At 40.1% G+C, this 18858-nt stretch overlaps 1 protein-coding gene across 7 annotated transcripts in view; it reads right to left on the reverse strand.

Moving 5' to 3' along the window:
- Positions 1-5453: 5453 nt before the first annotated feature.
- The window catches only part of LOC126199362 (MIT domain-containing protein 1-like), a 103764-nt gene continuing 90359 nt past the window's right edge, over positions 5454-18858 (reverse strand). For 6 of the 7 annotated variants that reach the window (XM_049936242.1, XM_049936241.1, XM_049936240.1 and 3 more), the window contains one exon: positions 5455-6782. The gene's annotated coding sequence lies outside the window, so the exon portion shown is untranslated. Of the gene's footprint in view, positions 6783-9198; positions 9378-18858 lie in introns of all 7 variants that reach the window. The other variant, XR_007540156.1, reaches the window with a different exon arrangement.

Consider the following 18858-nt stretch of genomic DNA (forward strand, 5'->3'; position numbering starts at 1 on the left):
ATATAATTATTATATGGTGGCATAATTGTTTGGGAACTCACCTGGACAGATCTGAATGTGTTCGGCAGCATATTTATGTAGGATAGACTTAATCGCTTTCTGAACTCTTTCGTCATCAATATTAGCCCTGTCAGTTTTCCGGATATATGTCCTCACCATCTACAATATAGATAATTTACTAAAATCATTTATAAACATAAAATTATGAAACTAAAAGTTGGCCTCTGTTCTAAATCAGGACTGGGGTAACAGTGGACACCGTCCACACTTGCCCATCTTCAAGTGTCCACACTTGCCCCAAGGATCCATGTTGTATATGAAATCAAATTGTAGCAAATGTGTTGTATTTAGATGAAACATTACACAAGCAAAACTTAGGGAAATCTTTATAAATTTATAAACCACAACTGATAATATGTTTAGTACTAATCTTTTGAATGAATCTTGAAATTTGTTTATGACAAAAATCGAATAGAAAGGACAGAAATCAAATTTTCACTTCTCTTGCTTGCAACAATAACCAGACTGGCACCAAATTTTGTTTGATTGTTTACTACATCCTACAGAACTATGAATGTAAACACACAAAAATTCCAAAGATTATTTCTTTAAAATAATTCCGTGTCCAGTCTTACCCCACGTCCACACTAGCCCCACTCTCCCCTATCTGACAGTAAGTATACCTAGGTGGTTATTGATGCTGTTGTACCCAGTACTCCACAGACAATTAATTTATGCACTAGAAATCCAGTCTGCAGATGTGGCTTACATTTATTATTGTCTTGTATGTACCTGATTTGAAGAATTAATAATTGTAATGATCCTGCAGCATGTTTTCCATCAGCACTGTCTCCTGCAGAGCAAATATCTTGACTTCTCTCTCTTCAATGGTTTTAATGAAATGTCTCAGTGGAGGTGGACTGGGCACCAACTGGGGCAATCTCTTGTGAATAGTATTGTCCAATGCTTGTGAATGTAGGTAAGTGTGTGCTTGTGAATGTAGGTAAGGGTGTGTGAGTTAATGACTGTATCACTAAATAAAATAATGGTCAGATGCAGAGTATGTAACAGTAACACCACTACGTGAACAGACACTGGTCAGTAGATGCTGGGTATCAGCAATGATGTTAGTGGATTTAGGTGTGTGTAGCTTTCATTTGGTCCTTAATGCAGGAGCGCCACTTCTTCCACTTTCCCCCATACTGATGATTTTCATCTCCACCTTCACTGCTGTTGAGGTCTTTTCACTATGATCCTGGCATTGGACCCTCAAAAGATACTGTCACCAGGGCTAGATGAACTAAGGTTTCTTTTGCAATGACCTGGGGAGGCATCCAGCAAAGCAAGCTCTATCTGGGTTTTGAGACAATCGTGGCAACTGACATGTTATTTTGGTTACAATAATGAAATATTATTTCACACTGTCTCACAGGCTAACTTTCTGCACCACATATTTTGAAGACTCAAAAGATCCAGCCAATTTATCTCCACATCTCACTGCTGTTCACTGGCAGAGAACAGTTGTTGGTGATAGTCATTGTTGTATAACTTCCATGGAGTGAAACAGAATACACTCATCTGAACAAGTTCTATCCACCTCTATATCTGATTGGTCAGTGGCTCACTGCCATGCAGAGAAGCCGGGTTTGATGCCCATTACTGGGAGAGGTATGCGATCCCCTACCCGTCCATACTGCATTCAGTGACACCACTGGCAAAGGATGACAGCAGTCAGTTGGTACTGTTGGACCTGCCAGAGCCTGCAACAGAGTATCAGCCTTGAACAGCACCTGAATCTAGCAAAATCCATATCCAAATATGCTGGTAATCTCATACTGCAATACTGTAATGGCATTAATGATTGGATGTTCATGGTAAACAAATCCACCACAGTTACAAAATACTTTATTGACTAAGTCTTACACCACGGAAGTTGCCATACACTGCCATATTTTGGGGTCTTAGCCCCATCATCGGGTACATCTGAGATGTAGGAGTAGTAGGACATCATGTTAAGGCCCTTACAACTAATAAGTTAACATCAAGTGTAGGCGGACTATCAAATAACATCCCAAATCGTGGCTGCAGAGAACCCCAACTTTCAATCATGGCCTGGGAAAATACCTTTTATCCCAAAATTGCCACCAGAAATGCATGCAGTCAAATGCTGATACAGTGCGCCTATGTGACCCATGAGGCTATGCTCAGGGTAACACATGCGCACTGCATCAGTGTTTGACCAAAATGCATTCCCGGTGGCAATTTTGGGACAAAAGAATTTTCCCAGGCTATTATTGAAAGTTGGAGTTCTTTGCAGCCACAATTTGTGATGTTATCTGATGGTCGACCTATGGTAGACATTTGCCTATAAGTCGTTAGGGCAGGTGATGTCCTGTTGCTGCTAGATTTCAGATACACCTGATGATGGGACTAAGACCCTGAAACCATGGTGTGTTTAGCACTCCGACCCAAGATACTGGAGTTGGCGGTCCTGTGTGCATGAGGTGTGCTTGCTTGTATGTATGAATGGCATGTGTTTCTCTTTCACTAATAAAAGCTGTGGCCGAAAGCTTTATGTAAATATCTTTTAATTGTGCCTATCTGCAAATTAACTTGCCATCTTTATGGTAAGTAGCAATCTATCTTTTCCTACATTGTTGATATAGCAACTTCTGTCATGAAAGACTTTGGTCAGTGAAGTATTTTACAACTGTAGTGGATTTGTTTACCATGAACATATTGCAGAAGAGTTGTGGATGTGCAACAAATAAAAATTTATAGTAACTTTTGGCCTGTCAGTTGAAGGTACGTCCATCTAATAACTCCATGACCTATGACCCACTGGCTATGTGATCTATAGCTTTCTCTTGAGCTAGCCTGACACACACTCATTGTGCTGTCATTTCCTGGGCGAACCTTAGTGCAAAGCTGCATATGATGCCTTTAGTTCGCTCTTTTCCAATTTCAAGAGGGACTGAGTCTTTAAGACTTTTTGGATTGAACAACGCTTAATGGAAAATTTATGTACATTACTATTCTGTGACATCTATGCTTACTGTGTTATACACATGTATATGAAATACTGCATGATATGTACAACAGTAGGACATATTTTTACCAGTGTGACTACTAAGTTTGGTAGCCCTCTTTGCTAATGTTTTTAGCATGCAGGTTCCTAGTCAAAGCTTGTTAAATGTTGTCCACAGTTATGAAAGGATTTATTTCCAGTGCCTTCTTTATTCAATGGGGAAAAAAAAAGTTATCAAGAGAAGGATTGGAACTTGTGGTGTTTGGGCAATGAAGCCGTACTGTTCTTGACGAGACTTGGACTAGCAGGCAAGTATTGCCACATACTATGTTGTGGTGCAGTAACCAGTTGGCACAAATGTCTTTTCCAGCACAACTGATCCTTTGTTTCAGTCTTTTAAATATTTCAACATAAAAAGCATTATGAATGTCCACCCATCAGTTAACAAGCCCAGGAAGGCGCACTTTCATTCATCAAAGAATACACTGAGATTGTCCTTTGCCTAAGAGAGGATTACAGATGCCACTTCAAAGTCTGGTGTTTTATGCTCAGATCAAATTCATATAACCAAAACAACTGGTAATAATTATTTTGAATGTACTTGAGGAACAAGCATGTGGTTCTAATGGTCTCCAGTTAACTTTTTGTCAACTGGCTTGGCATACACCCTCATCATCCCCAAATGCTAAGTAAAATTTTTGTGTACAGTGGTTTTGTCTGTCTCTATAGCCTGCTATCATTTGTACATTTAATCAACCATCGGTATTAAACAGTCTGCACACTCCTCAGGACAAAGTCTAGATCAGAGCCAGTGTCAGTCATCGTGGTGTTTCTCTGCTCATCATAGGCTGGTAATAAATTAGTTTCCTGTAGCCAATGGGATGATATTTTCACATAACAAAGGAAAGAGGCAATGAATTTCTAGCACCAAAATTGAAACCATTCTCTTCTTTGTCATTACAGCAACTATTTGACATATTTGGAAAACAAGTCATGAGTTGTGACGTTGTGGTTAGGTTGGGCTCTAATAGCACAGCTTAAATTGCAGCATGTGAAATGATCAGCAATTAAATTTATAACCTTGGTTGTCATAAATTTTGGCCTGTTTCTTCCGAATATGTTAATATTTTAAAGGCTGTGTTATACTGGTGTGAGACTGTGACATTATCCCTTTGTCCTTTGTTTCAAAATATGTCATCTGTCCACTACTATGTCATTGACTGCAGAGAATCAGCAGTTGACACAGCCCCTTTCATTTCCATAACACATCATGGTGAATGCTGACAACTTTGCTGCACAAAATGCATTAGTGCACCACTGGCACTAATCTTGCTTGCTTTATCTTGAGATTTTGACAGCCTCTCACCCTTAAAGTCTGACTAAAACTTTGGGACTGTCACAGTTACAGATCTGCCAAGCTAAACACAAAACTGATGGCGTATTGTTTCTGATGGGAAAGTGCATTGTGGTCTTTGTGCATTGACAAAACATGTCCACTTTATTCTCGATCTTGACCAAGGGAGAGCACATGGGGCAAAGCTGAAGCTGAGACAGATTCCTACCACTACTACTGGCCAAAGCAAGTGTGCAGTGAGCAATAGGAAAGCCAAGAAAACTTTGGCTGCATTATGTTCTGGACAATTTACATAAACAGCATATATCTGAATTGTGTTCTCACATTTATTTGCTTTGTTTCCATCGGTTTTATCTTTATTTATGCATTTGTCTTTTAACACACTATTATCAGACCACAATTTCTAATTCTCTCCCGTGCAGCATAAATAAATAGCCTGCTATACAAATGAGTAATGTCTGGTCTTAGCCCTCAATTGATTGCTGCTACCATTTGGCAACAAAAAGTTTACATATAATTTTAAGGAAACCACTTGCATATGCATGATGTTACCCTCTGACAAAAAACACAATCTCGCTGCATCAAGCTAAACTTTGATTACTGTCATCAGGCTAGCAGAAAAGTAGAAAATCAGTCACCTTTTCTTAAGGTCGAATGTATGTAAACACATGTGAAAGCAGCTGAAAGTGAATAATTTCTGCCACTTAGATCATATCTAGATGGATTTTTAAGGTATTTAAAATGATGCTTAATGAATGATTAATAATTTTAAAATGAAGTACTGAATAAATCAAAATTGAATCACAATTTCTATTTTCAACCTGTTATATAGTATTTGGTGTGCCAGATCCTACCCCAGATATCTTTTTCACTGAAATTGGTTTCCAAAAAAGGTCATGCAATATGGGGTTAGTGTCTGGTCTTTTCCTCTTCCTAAAATTCAACTGTTGATTAAAATTCCTAAATTTTACAAGGTGTTACTCCAGAACATTGAAAAATATAGTTAATAAAAATTAGACTCTTCAACTTTTTTACAATATATTGTAACATTTATTTGACAAAAAGTATAAAAAAAATCTTTTAATATTACAGTATGGATCCAAAGTCCCACATGACCTTGTTAAAATTATATAAGTACACAAGCTTCAGTCAACAGACCAAAAAGCTGGGAACTGAAGTAACAAATATTTAATTTTCAATATAAATTTTTCATTCATCAATAGCTGAAGCTTCCTCTGTGCATGTTTACCAGATGTGTGCTACTAAGTCTTGGTTTAGTCCACTCAGTCACCGTTATTCAGTTTAAACTTGCATGAAAGGACAACTGTGGGAACCAGCATTTTGTTTTCTGAATGGAGTCTAGCAAACCTGCCTTAAGGGTATGATTACTAACACACTTCCTACCTGCCCATCATCATTTAGGAACTCCAGATAAAATATAATTAAAGTTAACAAAAATGTAAAATTCACAATTCATGTACAAGCAATACTCCTTAAAAATACATGTGGTCCCTAAATATTTTAAGGTTTTACAATGTAAGACTTACACAGAGATCATTATTGGCACAAAATGTAAACTTTGGGCAAGGAACTGCTATTATAAAAAGGTGTCTGAACCTGAATCAGTGTGGCTAGCTATCAGCACCAGTTTTCTTCGACAACAGGCACACAGTAACTACAATGCCATTGTCAAATAATGACAACTTTAAATTTTGTACTTTTAGTCAGTTCATATAAATACAAATCACTGTGTGTGTAAATATGATATTCAAACACTGTTTTCATGTGTTTGTTTCAAATAATATTCATGATGCAGAAATAGTATTTTCTGACCTGAACTGAGCAGTCAGTCTCTTATCTAGCTAATATCAAGTCATACAAAAAAGTTTAACCACAATTATGTTGCAATTCTTCAAGCTTTCCCAGCGAGGCATTGTCATGTTGATTAATCGGGTTTCTGCTGCTTATTCACGTCTTTCCTGCATGATATTTCACTTCGTGACACACAGTCTTCTTCAGGTGCTGTTGTTTATCCCCTGTGAGGAACTTCCATCTATATGTATGTAAGGCACCCAAAGGTCTCGGCATTTTTTCCCTCTAACATAGTGAACTCCACATCACTGTATGTGCCATAAATAATCAAATTCAGTATAGAGTTCAATGTTCTATCAGTAATTAAACTGGCCATGAAAGCCCACAGACTTACGTAAGAATTAAATAATTCACAAATAAATACTCTCTCTTTAGATTGTATGCTTCTGAAGAGTTCAGCTTATACTAAATTGAAATAACTCCTCCTTTGTGCACTGGTTGATTACGTAAAAGATAAACACAGACATTTCCTGAGTGTCCGCAGTCATTATTCTGCACTGTGGCATCCGGGAATGTGACATGGGACATCTGCAACATTTGAGATGACATTAGAACATTATATTACAATTTGTACATCACATTCATTCCAAATGTTATGAGTAGGGCTTGGATAATTATGTAATGATCCATGCCTCACAATGAGAATATTGATCAAGACGCATTGGCAGACAAAATAAAAAAATCCAAAGCATACAAACAATGTCTTAACTTTTGCATTATGTCTCACTATATACAATAATACCAAATCACAGTAGAACTTAATGTGATTCAGACCTATTTTACATGGTATTAAGCATTGGTTATATGTTGAGAACCTTGTATCATACTTTTAATCCATATCAAAACTGCGAACATTCTTAGCAGAACATCTTTAACTATTGAAGGCCTTATTTCAACTGTGGTACACCTCCAATTTTGATCATTTCAAGATACTGAATTAAACATAACCAAGTGATAACAATTTTCTGTTCGAGATACCTGAAATACTGCAGTCCATCAACTGCTGCAAGAGATTTCTTTCTACTGGCTTCACTCAATTTTGTTTAAGCCTCAAATATCTCGAAATGAACTAAATTGGAGGAGTACCACTTTTTAAATAAGGACTTCAATTGATAAAGCACATTTCCCTTTCTCACTAAGCTCAATGAGTCACAGTTCTCAAAACAGTACCTGAAATAAGGTTTTTTTCTAGTTCTGAAATCTTTGGTTGATTGCTATTATTAATAAGTTTGTATTGATTTTTAAAATCCATGTTCAGCTAAGATCAAATGAGACAGTACCATGACTTTCCAATGCAACTCCTGTATAGTGTTTGTCGTCAGCCTAACAGAATGCAGGCAGGCATTATTGTGGAGTAGCATCACTTCACACAATCCTTCTGCTCGCTGTTCCTGGATTGCACCTGCAAGACTTCTTCGTTGTTAGCAGTAAATGTTAACAGTGACGGTTACACTTTTCCTTATCACCAGTAACGATACAGGATAGGAATGGTTGGTGTTGTTCATGAGCCAACTGATGATAAGCAAGCAGAGATGCACATGTGGCCACCCACAGATTTTTTGTGACTTTTGCTTAGAACGTGGGATACCCATACACCCGATTTTTGGACCTTCCCCACTGCACGCAAATGTCAATGTGGAATGATCACAGTTCATTACATTTGCCAGTTCTCTGGTGTGGATCGTTGTGGATTAATGTATTTAAACGATCTTCATCTAACCATGAATGCCTTCTTGAACTTGGAGAATCACTAAAGTCAAAACGATCCTCCTTAGAATGCGAAAACCATTTTATTGGCATACTCTATATAATGGTATTATTCCCATACACAACGGAAATGTTTCTGGCTACCTGTGCTGCTGTCAGCCCTATACTGAACTCAAACAGAAAAATATATTGGAAATGTTCTGGTTTCTCCACTTGGCACTCCATTTTCTATTGTCCACAGCTCCACTCACTACCTCCAACTGACAGTATGTTAACTCAAATGGCAACAGTGAACTACAAATAAAAAATGACAACCAATGAATCAACCCATAGCAACTGGGATGACAACATGCAAAACCAAACTGCTACAAACTTATGCACCAAGCTGATACTTTCTCAGTCAATTGATACAAAATGCAAAAATGTGGAATTTATAGTGATGATGATGATGATGCAGTAAAGGTACATTCATCCCCTTCTTTATAGTCTCAATTTAGTGGCAATTTATTGGCATAATTTCCAAAAGTTGTAACTTTTTAATACTATCACTCAAGATATTTAAAAAATGTTTTGTACAATCTATTCTCTGTAATACATTTCTGACTCATCTATGCGGAGAGAGAATGTTGTATTCAGAATACACATAGCTCAGACTTAGGTGAAGTAGGTAGCAGACTTTGGTTCACAGGTAGAATACTGGTAAAATGAAATTAGTCTGCAAAGGAGATTGCTTACAAAAAATCAAACAACCCAAACTGCTCAAGTGTGTGGATCCGTACCAAGAAGGGATACTGAGGGCTGCATGAATAGTTACAAGTTCGTTTGACAAATAGTAGTGTGTCACAGAAAAACATGAACTGGCAGATACCTTCAAACACTTAGTATTACAGACCTAAAAAATCCAACTAAGGTGAGATGCAGTCAAAGACAGAATAGAGCTAGGAGAAGCCTTAATACTGGTGAAATTTTAATAAAGCAAGTGCTAGAAACCATGTATTGTTTAATTTAAACCTCTGTCCTAGTTTATTAGGTTTTTTGACATTGATTTCTACAGACTCAGTTACACTGTCCCAGAAACTTGGCACTTACACCAACTGTTGTATTTTATTTCTTGATTATTCATCTACCAGAGCTGGATGATGATGATGATGATGATGATGATGATGATGATGATGATGATGATTGGTTTGTGGAGTGCTCAACTGTGAGGTTATCAGCACCCGTACAAATTCCCAACCTTTGCTCAGCCCACTCTTGCCACTTTCAGGAATGATGATGAAATGATGAGGACAGCACAAACACCCAGTCATCTCAAGGCAGGTGAAAATCCCTGACCCCGCCGGGAATCGGACGCGGGACCCCGTGCTCGGGAAGCGAGAACACGACCGCAAGACCACGAGCTGCGGACTACCAGAGCTGGAAAACACAGAGACATTGTGTGTTACATGGACTAACAGCATGGACTCTGGAAAACAAAAATAAGCACTGAAAAGCATAGCAGGCTCAGGGAGTTGAACTGGGCTATGAATAGCAGTGTGAAACTAACAGCACTTAAAATTCTGGTAGCGAGAATACATAACAAGACACCTTTGCAGCACTTGAAGAAAATAACTGTTTCAGTTGTCAAAACATCATACATAAAAATGGAATCAATAAGTTGGTCGAAACATAAAAGCACTCCATAACTTGTGAAGTGAGTCTCCTGTAACACTTCAGTCTTGTACTTCAGTTTACAGTCTGTTATGGGACAATATTTTACAGCTTTCTAAATGAGCAATGAAATTATTTGAAATCAGTTCTAGATTGCAACACAATATTCTGTTGTGATTGATAACTGGTTTAAAACTGTTCTCAAGCAAGCCACTTTCAATTGGTGATCCTTCCAGAAACTTCATGTGTACTGTCTTTATACGAATTATGTTATGTAGTTCACATATGTGGTAACAGAAAATAAGAATGAATTCCACAATTTTGCCATAATGGCAACTCTTATTTCAACCACAGTTTCCTATGGTATGTTGTTGTTTTATTATTATTATTATTATTATTATTGTTGTTGTTGTTATTTCATTAGTGAGTCATCTTAGGTTCCTAATAAAGTTACAACTGTTATAATAATTATTCTTGTCTGCTGTCTTTTTCATTTGAGACATTTACTACATATGTCTAATACAATGTTCATCTGACCATTTCCCACAAGTTTTCTGTTTCTAATCTAAGGAAGTCCCACACATCTTGATAGCTCTTTTTGTGTCTCCTGGTTCTCCTATTTCCTTTATGCATTGTGTTGATTGCATTTATGTTTTATGTTATAATTTGTCTCCAGAACTGCCACTAGAGCACTGAGAAATTGTTTACAACAGCAGTATCTTGCTGGCCATGTGATGCAGCACTGATCTATAATGTTGTAATAGCGAGTCTTTCTTTCTTTCTTTCTTTCTTTCTTTCTTTCTTTCTCTCCCCCCCCCCCCCCCCCTGTGATGAAGTTCTAAATGGCCAGAATGGTATCCAGTAACAAAATCTCTGTTCTCCTACTTGCTGTTGCGTGAACTGAATATCGACTTTTGTTAATAGTCAACCTTTTGCCTGGCTGATAATGAATTTTTTTTTATTATTTCTGGCATAGTGATCCCATATCAGTAAGCTGACAGTACAAGTTGATACCAGTGGATTTCTAGGTTAACATCAGCTTTGTAATACCTATCACCAGAAGTGGATTTATTTATAGATAACTTACTGTTTCCTCTAGTGTGGAAAAATCAACAGCACTTTATCATATAAGAGGTATGTTTTCCATATAGAGTAAAGGAAGGCATTACAGACAATCAACTGCCAAGCCAGAATAATGTTTCTTTACCACAGTATTAGGGAAAAACTAGTGTCAAACCTGCAACCCTCACCACAAAAAGTTTCCATGGTGTGTGTTAAGTGTCTCCTATTCAGTTGACGCACTGTGTATCTTCCAATAATGACAGAATATTCTATTGCTAGGAAAGTTGTTATGTCTCCTCAGTAGAGGCCTACAATACTAAAAGGACAATTTTTGCATAAGATTTCCGTAACAGTGTATGTCTAGCTCAGACTGGAACACTGATGTGTTGCAATTCCTCTACATCAGTCCTGTCTAGCACCTTAATTATGGCTGTGATTTGTAATCTTGTTGTAGAGTGCTCTTGAATTTTATCCACTGATAGATCAATCTGCAAACAGTTTGCTGACATGATTATTAAACAGAAATAACTTCCTGAACTGACACTATACCAGCTCTTAAGGTAATCTATAAAAGCACTCATTTATATGTCTGAATGAGGTGGCACAGTGGTAAGACCCTTAAGTCACATTCGGAAGGATAGTGGTTCATATCTCTATTGGGGCACCCAGATCTAAGTTTTTTGTGTTTTCCTAAAATATGTGTTAAACCCTAATCTTTCTTATGATTATAATGTTTGACTCACCTTTAATATTTACTTTCATCCAAATAATCTGCAATTACTTCAGTAGATATTATATAGTGATTTATAACAATACATATGTTGCTACCATTGGGGACCAGCCTAGCTTTGTGATATGAAGTGCAAATGCAATTTCTGATATTCTGGTATCGGCCAGCTTTCTATTCTTAGTAATCAGTGGGAATTATTACTGTTTGGAAATGACACTTATCACAGGACCATATCATGGATGCCCCCGCAGTTAATTAAAATTCCCTCTTCTTGCCATAAAATGATGAATGTTCTCCTGAATATTTAATGTTGGTGGTCTATGCCTCTCTTCAAGCACAGTAAACAATTGATTGTCAGGTCTATTGAGCAGTTTCTCTACCCTTAAAAACCATGTGAGCACCCTACATGTGCCGTGCTCTGACACGGGCTCAAGTGCCTAAGAACAATCTGAGAGCTGCAGAGAGGTCAGTGGTTCGATCCCTACGAGAAGATCCTGATATTGTGATTTTGCCTGCGGATAAGGGAAATGTGACTGTTATCCTCTCCACGTCGATGTATCTGAGCAAGATGCACCAGCTTCTGGACGACTCTGCATATCGCACACTTAATAAGGACCCCACAGCAAAAATTCAGCGGAAAACTTTGGAGCTCCTCAAAAACAGCACGATCTCCGATGTGGTTGCTAAGAGACTACGTACACAGGTGCCCGTACCTCCCAGGCTGTACGGATTGCCCAAAATTCACAAGGATAATGTGCCACTGCGGCCTATTATGAGTACTATCGGGGCACCAATGTATAATCTCGCGAAACATCTAGCAGCGCAATTGAGCCGTTTAGTAGGAAAGTGTGAGCATCATATCCATAACTCACAACACTTTATTCGTCGGCTCAAGAACTTACGACTCGCACCATCAGATATACTCGTGAGTTTTGACGTAGTCTCACTTTTTACTCGTGTACCATTGCAGGAATCGTTGTTGCTCATTAGCGAGAAGCTGGATGGGGAACGTTTAGAGTTATTCCAACATGTGCTCACCTCGACATACTTTTTATTTAATCGACAATACTTTGAACAGACTGACGGCGTCGCAATGGGTAGTCTCCTGTCTCCCATTGTGGCTAATCTTTTCATGGAAGACTTCGAGGAGAGAGCGCTCCAGACGTCGGATTTGAAACCTACGTGTTTTTGGCGATATGTGGACGACACCTTTCTTATCTGGCCTCACGGCATTGCATCGCTGAATGTTTTTCTTGCGCATCTTAACTCGCTTCATCCCAACATCAAGTTCACGATGGAGATGGAGAGAAACGGCGAACTTCCATTCCTGGACGTGTTGGTACGGAGAAAAGAAGATGGCACGTTAGGTCACTCAGTGTACCGTAAACCAACACATACGGACTTATACTTACAGGCCACCATCTGTCACCATCCTTCGCAACGAAGTGGCGTACTGAGGACGTTGGTCCACAGAGCACTAGCCATATCAGACTCAGACAGCTTATCCAATGAGCTACTCCATCTGCGTACCATTTTCCAACAAAATGGATACTCCGAACGGGAGATTCACCGTGCCTTACAAGCAAAGCGGGTTACCCAACGTGAGGAAGTGGAAGAAGGCGAAGAACAAAGGGGAATGGTCATCTTGCCATACATCGGCGGTGTCTCTTCAAAAATAGGAAGACTATTGAAGAGGCATAAAGTTAAATGTGTTTTTCGTCCGCCGGCAAAACTCAGAGCTCTCTTGGGCTCATCTAAGGACAGCCTTGGCCTAAGAAGACCCGGTGTTTACGAGATTCCTTGTAGCTACGGCATGTTGTACATCGGACAAACTTGTCGCACTGTAGAAGAGAGATGCACTGAACACCGACGCTACACTCGTCTGGAGCAACCAGAAAAGTCTGCAGTGGCCAAGCATTGTCTCAGTACAGGCCATTCTATGAATTACCTACATACAAAAATTCTCGCATCGACGAGTTCGTACTGGGACATTGTTATTAAGGAAGCAGTGGAAATACGTAGCTCGACGAATCTAGTAAACAGAGACACGGGCTTTCAGCTTAGTTCAGCATGGGATCCTGCACTGGCCATATTGAAGTCACTTCGAGCAGAGAGGAATACTTTTGGTCATAAGACGGACGACGATTCGCCAGCAACATAAATATTCTGTTGACAATGGGAGGATAATCAAGGCGCCTATGTGGACGTGCAGTACTGCTTGCGGCTTCCGACAGAGGTCGCTGGGGCTGCCGATGGCAGCGCAGAGCAGCGGTGGCAGCCTCGGCGCGTGCGCTGAAGTATTTGGTTCTTCATCCTGTAGGTGGCGTTACTGTCCTTCCAGCTATCAGTTGATATCGTCGCTATTGGCCATCGAATTTGGCGCCTCCACGCATGCGCACTTCCTGCCTAAAACTGGCATAAATGGGGAGCCCTGGTCCTGCCTTAGCAGTGTGTTCGTCACACCTGAAGATGTCGGCCAGTTGCGCTGACGAAATATTGTGGAGTTTTCACTATGACATCCGACGTCTCGCCCGAGAACCATATATACACCCTACATGTAATTTTTAAGTAAGTAACCATTTACTGCATCTCGTACACACCTGAAATTTACCCATGCAATAGTAGACATAACAAAATCCACAAAGGAGTGTGCACTTGTGGTTTAAATCCTCCACCTGATTCGAAAGAAGGAACTGTGATCATTTGGTTATAACAAATTCCAAGATATGCTTACACTATACATCTGAAGCTAGCTCTCAACATCTATTCAAAGAGTGATAAAATGGAACTGAAGGCATTGAATGAACCCAGGCAGGAGGATTCATTGCCCACCTAACACTGAAACTCCTATTGACCACCATATGAAGCCTCAGCTTGTTTGAGGCTGCTATAAAAAGACATCAAACTGTCAAATTTACAAACTACTAAGAGTGAAAACAAGAAAATAAATACTGGCCCTCGTGTACTTTAGATGGTGTTAACACACACAAACTTTCTATGGAAGCCAGACAGCCAGTACAGACATAGTACTGGGCATTACAGCACCATACTTGTGCAGTCAACTCCCTAGAGTTAAAAAACATGTATATAACATACAATAAGTCTTTAGTAAACAAAGAAACTTTTATAGCTGGATGGAGAACTGATCATAATGCCAACAGCAATAATGATTAAAACAGATCTCTGTATTAGTCACATATTTATTATACCACTACATATTAATGCAACATCCACAGTAAAATAATCCCCAGCTCGGATCTTTGAGGGGAGGGGTGGGGAATATGCTGAAAGAAGGAATCAAAAATCAAGGCAGAAAAGTATAAGACACGTAAACAGGAAAATGGCAAAAATGCTGTGGTTTATATAAGACATGATTTTGAGAATGGAGGAGACAAGAAAAATAAAAATAGGAACAATGAAGATGCAAGAAAGACAAAAGGCTGAATAACGAACTGCATAGAGAAGCAGTGCAGGCTAAAAAAAATGGCTTAAAAAGGAGAGTGATGCAACTGACCTGGAGAGGAAGAGAAAATATGATTTACTATACAACACAGCAAAGACTACAACATGGGATCAAAACAGGACAGGATGTGCTACTATGGAAATTGTCAGTAAAGACAAAAATGTAGTGTGCAAAGATGGCCGAGTTGTTTTCCAGGGACAGGAATTTTTGACATCGGTAATGATTCCAATACTAAACAAACAAGGAAGCAAGAAATGCAGTGAGTACATGAAATCAGCATAATTTTATATGCAATGAAGTTATGTTAAGAATCGTTAACAAAATATCGGAAATGGTAATCGTGGAGAATCTGGCTGAGGAGGAATTTAGTTTTAGATGGAATAGAGGCACAAGACATGCAATAGGATTCTTGTGAATTTCTGGAGAGAAATTCATTGAAATGAGAAGAGAACCACCACATATGTGTGTGTCTAACATAGAATTAAACAGCCAACCGGTTGCACATAAATGGTAGGTACACTGACCTAGGTTTCGAAACCTACTAAGACTGTCTTCATGAGAATAAATGTTGCTAAATCCTATAAAATAATACATGGCAAATGAGGTATAACCAAAAACACAATAATGAAAATTACAATTTTCATGACACAAAGATTACTTAACATAAAATTACATTGCTAAAAAGCAAAAGTCAGAATTTGGAGCAGCTATGCTCCTGTCAAAAGTAAAATATAACATTATAGGCTTTGCCATGTGTGGCCAGCTGGGAACATCATCAGACTGATGGCTCAGTGGCTTATATCGCTGCCACGAAAACAATACGCGTGGACAGTAACATGTGCCCATTTGAAACATTATAACAGAAATTACTGCTAGGCTGTAAAGCCTAACAGATGGCTCTACTATACTTAATTGCTTGACTACTGTGTATTTTCAAAAAGACATTAAGCTCCCTTTAGACATTGTTTTTAAAATTAACTGTCATTTATTTAGAACAATGGAAAATCCAGGATGGACTGTAACAATATTATGACAAGGGAAGTTGCTACTCACGATATAGTGGAGATGCTGAGTCAGACTCAGATAAGCACAACAAAAAGACTGTCACAAATAAGCTTTCTGCCAGCAAGGCCGTCGTCAAAAATGGAACACACACACACACACACACACACACACACACACACACACACACACACACACACACACAGTTACACAAATGCAGCTCTCACACACGACTGCAGTCTCTGGCAACTGAAGCCACACTACAAGCGGAAGCACCAGTGCATGATGGGAGGGGCGACTGGGTGGGGATGAGGAAGGACTTGGGCAGGGAGGGGGAGACAGTAAAGTGCTGCTGGGGAGCATGCAGAGACGAGGTAGGGAGAGGGTAGGGGAGCTATGTGCAGTCGGGAGGTGGGGTTAAGAGAAAAGGAGAGAAGCGAAAAGGCTGGGTGCAGCAGTGGAATAAGGCTGTGTAGTGTTGGAATGGGGACAGGGAAACGGCTGGATGGGTGAGGACAATGACTAAAGAAGATTGAGGCCAGGAGGGTTATGGAAATGTAGGATATATTGCACGGAAAATTCCCACCTGAGCAATTCAGATAAGTTGGTGTTAGTGGGAAGGATGCATATGACACAGGGTGAGAAGCAGTCATTGAAATGTAGATCTACCTCTCGTCATGCCCTGAAATGAGAAATGTCCTGCCCACTATCCTCCCCAACCCTACCACAGTGTTATTCCACTGACCACCAAACCTACACAAAATATCCAGAATGAGATTTTCACTCTGCAGTGGAGTGTGCGCTGATATGAAACTTCCTGGCAGATTAAAACTGCGTGCCGGGCCGAGACTCGAACTCGGGACCTTTGCCTTTTGCAGGCAAGTGCTCTTCCAGCTGAGCTACCCAAGCACGACTCACACCCCATCCTCACAGCTTTACTTCTGCCAGTACCTCATCTCCTACCTTCCAAACTTTACAGAAGCTCTCCTGCGAACCATGCAGGACTAGCGCTCCTGCATGGTTTGCAGGAGAACTTCTGTAAAGTTTGGAAGGTAGGAGACAAGGTAATGGTGGAAGTAAAGCTGTGAAGACAGGGTGTGAGTCATGCTTGGGTAGCTCAGTTGGTAGAGTACTTGCTCACGAAAGGCAAAGGTCCCGAGTTCGAGTCTCAGTCCGGCACACAGTTTTAATCTGCCAGGAAGTTTCATATCAGCACACACTCTGATGCAGAGTGAAAATCTCACTCTGGAAACATCCCCAAGGCTGTGGCTAAGCCATGTCTCCGCAATATCCTTTCTTTCAGGAGTGCTAGTCCTGCCTGGTTTGCAGGAGAGCTTCTGTAAAGTTTGGAAGGTAGGAGACGAGGTACTGGCAGAAGTAAAGCTGTGAGAACAGAGCGTGAGTTGTACTTGGGTAGCTCTGTTGGTAGAGCACTTGCCCGCAAAAGGCAAATGTCCCGAGTTCGAGTTTCGGTCCGGCAGACAGTTTTAATTTGCCAGGAAGTTTCTACACAATATACTTGTCCATCCCTACACAACCCCAGTTCCCAACCCTTTACCTCATTGCTCATATCCCTGTAACAGACACAGATGCAAGAACTGTCCCACACATCCTCCCACCAACACCTACTTCAGCCCAGTCAAACATCACCTATCCCATCAAAGGCAGGGTTACCTGTGAAACCAGTCATGTGATCTACAAGCTAGGCTGCAACCACTGTGCTGCGTTCTATCTGGACAACCAACAAGCTGTCTATCCACATGAATGGCCACTGACAAACTGTGGTCCAAGAAACAAATGGACCACCCTGTCGCTGAACACACTGCCCAACACGACATCCTTCATTTCAATGAGTGCTTCACAGCCTCTGCCACATGGATCCTTCCCACTAGTACCAGCTTTTCTGAATTGCATAGCTTGGTATTTTTTCTGTAATACATCCTATTTTCCATAACCCTCCTGGCCTCAACCTTTGTTAGTCATTGTCCTCACCCATCTAGCCCCTTCCCTGTTGCCATTCCAGCATTACACAGCCCTCATTTCACAATTGCACCCAGTCTTTTTACTTCTCTCCTTTTCCACTAACCCCACCACCTCTACTCTGCTCTCCATCTAACTTCCCAACTGCACATAGCTGCCCTACCCTCTCTCCACCTCGTCTCTGCGTGCTCCCTAACAGTACTTCAGTGTCTGCCACCCCTTCGCTACTATCCCTCCCCCTCCCCCTCTCCCTTCTAGCCTCCTCCTTACCCCCATCCAATCACCAATTCCATCATGCACTGACACTGCCATTCACATTGTGGCTTCAGTTGCCAGAGACTGCAGTCGTTTGTGTGTGTGTGTGTGTGTGTGTGTGTGTGTGTGTGTGTGTGTCTCATCCATTTTTCATCATGAAGGCCCTGCCGACCAAAAGCTTATTTCTGACAGTCTTTTTGTTATGCCTATCTGTGATTCAGCACCTCTGCTACATTGTGAGCAGCAACTTCCCTTTTCATAATACTGTTTTTTTCTTTTTTTTTCTTTCTTCAAGGATTTCTGTTATAATGTTTCAAATGGGCACATTTTACTTGTCCACACCTGATAGGTGGCGCAAATTGTATTGTTTTCAGCCTAGCAATGTAAGCTCCTGGGTTGATCAGTCTGATGTTGTTCCTAGCTCTGCACACATGGCAAAGGCTGCAAAGTTATATTTTACTTTTCACAGGAGCAGAGCTGCTCCAAATTCTGTCTTTGGTTTTATAGGAATGTAATTATGTAAATAACCTTTATGTGTCCTGAACACTGTCATCTTGATTAATGTGTTCTTGGTCATATTTATTATTTTATATGATTTAGCAACATTTATTCTGATCAAGACACCCCTAATAGGTATCGAAACCTAGGTCAATGTACCTATCATTTATGTGCAACTGGTTGGCTGTTTAATCCTATGTTGAAACCAATATATGGCTGCTGAATAACAACCATGTTCAACACTGATAAGGAGCGGC

Source organism: Schistocerca nitens, chromosome 8 (assembly GCF_023898315.1).
Source record: "Schistocerca nitens isolate TAMUIC-IGC-003100 chromosome 8, iqSchNite1.1, whole genome shotgun sequence".
NCBI classification, from domain to species: domain Eukaryota; kingdom Metazoa; phylum Arthropoda; class Insecta; order Orthoptera; family Acrididae; genus Schistocerca; species Schistocerca nitens.